Here is a 3,527-nt window from a genome sequence, read left to right on the forward strand (position 1 = left end):
CGATTTCCAACATGTTGTGTAATCTTTATGTCCAATGGCCGATGAGCACCGATACGCTTTATCTATAATTTCTTTTCATTATTTCTCTTCATATGACAAGGATTCAAAATGATTTGCCAGTAGTTTGTCGACTTGATCAGTCCAATCAAAGCTACTGTACATATAATTTGATTTGACGTCATTTTATCTGTGACCAATGACCTTGGGACTTCTTGGAAGGGCACCTCTAATATAACCCAAAGGGCTCCTGCCATAGACAGGGATGACAGGGATGCCCAATTTCGCCATTTTTATTCATTTTGGTTGTGGAACTTCTATCTCTAGATATTCTGAATAATGCAGATTTGTATGGCTTAACCATTTTAAACAAAGAAATCAAAATGTCCCAACTGGCTGATGATACTACTCTTTTCTTAAGAGACAAAGACCAGGTCGCCCATGCCCTTAATGCTATAACTGCATTTTCGATTGCATTAGGATTAAAACTGAATTTTTGTAAATGTGAAATCTTATATTTATTTGATTCTGATGATAAAGAAATAGAAAATATTCCTGTAAAGGACTGTGTTAAATATTTAGGAATACATCTGTCAAAAAAACACAAACACCATTTGAATTTCTCTCCTAAAATTAAGAAAACCCTAAATATATTCAATAATTGGCTAGACAGAGACATTTCTGTACTTGGGAGAGTACTTCTGTCCAAGGCAGAGGGACTGTCTCGTTTTGTGTACCCCTCATTATCGTTATGTGTAAATCCTGCTACTTGTAAAGAGATCAATAAGACCTTTCTTGACTTCATCTGGAAAAATAAGTCTCACAAACTAAAAAAGTAATTCCTTTCTAACAAAAGAGTTGTCTGTCTACCCTTACTAAGGACTTAAACTTGGCAATGACGTAGGATTATCCCCATGAGTGACAGAACACTGAGCCAATCACGGTGCAATACTCCTATTTTCTGCTGGCTCACCCTACCATCACAGAAAGCACTGAGCTAGGCTGAAACACCTGCATTTTGGAGCTGTTTTACTCAAGAAAGCAAAAATGAGACCTTGTTTGTGTGAGGCTTTAACTCAATGACATATATATATTTCTTTACATTGTTTGCACACTGATATGTGACACGTATTAATGCAAAAATAACATGCAAAACAGACAAGCCCAACTATTTTCATTTACATATATATATGTTTATCATTTTTTAGTTTTTGTTTATTTTTAGTTAAAAATGTGGGGCTTTAAACAGGTGGGGCTCTGCCCCACTTTCCCTGAATGATGGGTTGCCACTGAGTCTACTATTAAATGGGGATGGCATGACCGTCAAGAATACTGGGACAGAGCTCTTCGCCCCGGCTTGACAAGCACTACTGTCCCCGGCAACAGCGTGGAAAGTAGCTACCTAGCCAATATCAAGGTGACCATCACAGTAAGCACACGCATACAACGCATGAAGCAACAATACACCCATCATCAGTACAAAAATAAATAAATAAAGAATAGGCAGTTTTATAACTGAAAATGTACAACTATTTGCCTTGAAAACAGAAGTCCAAACGCTCCCGCTACGGTAGTTGTACGGGAAGGGGAAAAACAGCTAAATTAAAACCGTCTAACCAAAAGCAGAGCGCTATCGACACACCTTTCGGTTACACTCTCACTACCTTTATTTTGACACAACCACTCGCACATACTCTGGTTACTATTTGGGGCGGCAGGTAGCCAAGTCGTTAGATTGTTGGCCTAGTAACCGAAAGGTTTCAAGATCGAATCCCCGAGCTGACAAGGTAAAAAAAATCTGTCGTTCTGCCCCTTGAAAATAAGAATTTGTTCTTAACTGACATTCCTAGAAAAATACAAATATTGGGACGCTTCTCAATTCCCCAAGGAGGGACTATCTGCAAAGTGCATGTTTTCTTTTCTTGATTTAGGAAGAGAGGCAGGTGCATTCATTGCCAAAAGCCACAGACTATCCATTATATTCACCAGATACTGCTCCTAACAATTAAAATAAATGTATTCAAAGATTGAAGGCAGTCGGGAGGAGGTAAGAGAGGACAAATCAAATATGGGCGTGAACAAAAGGAACAACGGTTATCACTAGTTACCACAGCCACAAAGTCCAAATGGACGAAATCATAAAAATTCACGAAAACAAAAATTAACTTGAGGGTTTTAAACACATAAGATTAACACTGTGGTTACGGTTAGATTTAAAATAAAACAAATTTAAGAAGAGAAATTGTAGAAATAGAAGTGGTTTATGACTTTGTGGCAACTAGTTATGGCTAGGGACAACTCCGATATAAAGTGTTTTTTCTCAAAGTTGTCCACTTACAAAAGTTGGGGGTCATTTAGAAATGTCCTTATTTTCCATGAAAACATACATTAAATCAGTTGCAAAATGAAATGAAATATAGTCAAGACGTTGACAAGATTATAAAAAATGATTTTTAATGAAATAATAATTGTGTTCGTCAAACTTTGCTTTCTTCAAAGAATCCTCAATTTGCAGCAATTACATCCTTGCAGACCTTTGGCATTCTAGTTGTCAATTTGTTGAGGTAATCTGAAGAGTTTTCACCCCATGCTTCCCGAAGCACTCCCACAAGTTGGATTGGCTTGATGGGCACTTCTTACATACCATACGGTCAAGCTGCTCCCACAACAGTTTAGGGTTGAGATCCGGTGACTGTGCTGGCCACTCCATTATCGATAGAATACCAGCTGACTGCTTCTTCCCTAAATAGTTCTTGCATAGTTTGGAGCTGTGCTTTGGGTCATTGTCCTGTTGTCGGAGGAAATTGGCTCCAATTAAGCGCAGTCCACAGGGTATGGTGTGGCATTGCAAAATGGAGGGATAGCCTTCCTTCTTCAAGATCCCTTTTACCCTGTACAAATCTCCCACTTTACCACCACCAAAGCACCCCCAGACCATCACATTGCCTCCACCATGCTTGACAAATGGCATCAAGCACTCCAGCATCTTTTCATTTTTTCTGCATCTCATGAATGTTCTTCTTTGTGATCTAAACACCTCAAACTTAGATTTGTCTGTCCATAACACTTTTTTTCCAATCTTCATCTGTCCAGTGTCTGTGTTCATTTTCCCATCTTAATCTTTTATTTTTATTGGCCAGTCTGAGATATGGCTTTTTCTTTGAACTCTGCCTAGAATACCAGCATCCCAGAGTCGCCTCTTCACGTTTGATGTTGAGACTGGTGTTTTGCGGGTACTACACTGCTCAAAAAAATAAAGGGAACACTAAAATAACACATCCTAGATCTGAATGAATGAAATATTCTTATTAAATACTTTTTTCTTTACATAGTTGAATGTGCTGACAACAAAATCCCACAACAATTATCAATGGAAATCAAATTTATCAACCCATGGAGGTCTGGATTTGGAGTCACACTCAAAATTAAAGTGGAAAACCACACTACAGGCTGATCCAACTTTGATGTAATGTCCTTAAAACAAGTCAAAATGAGGCTCAGTAGTGTGTGTGGCCTCCACGTGCCTGTAT

Source organism: Oncorhynchus tshawytscha, linkage group LG06, assembly GCF_018296145.1.
Source record: "Oncorhynchus tshawytscha isolate Ot180627B linkage group LG06, Otsh_v2.0, whole genome shotgun sequence".
NCBI classification, from domain to species: domain Eukaryota; kingdom Metazoa; phylum Chordata; class Actinopteri; order Salmoniformes; family Salmonidae; genus Oncorhynchus; species Oncorhynchus tshawytscha.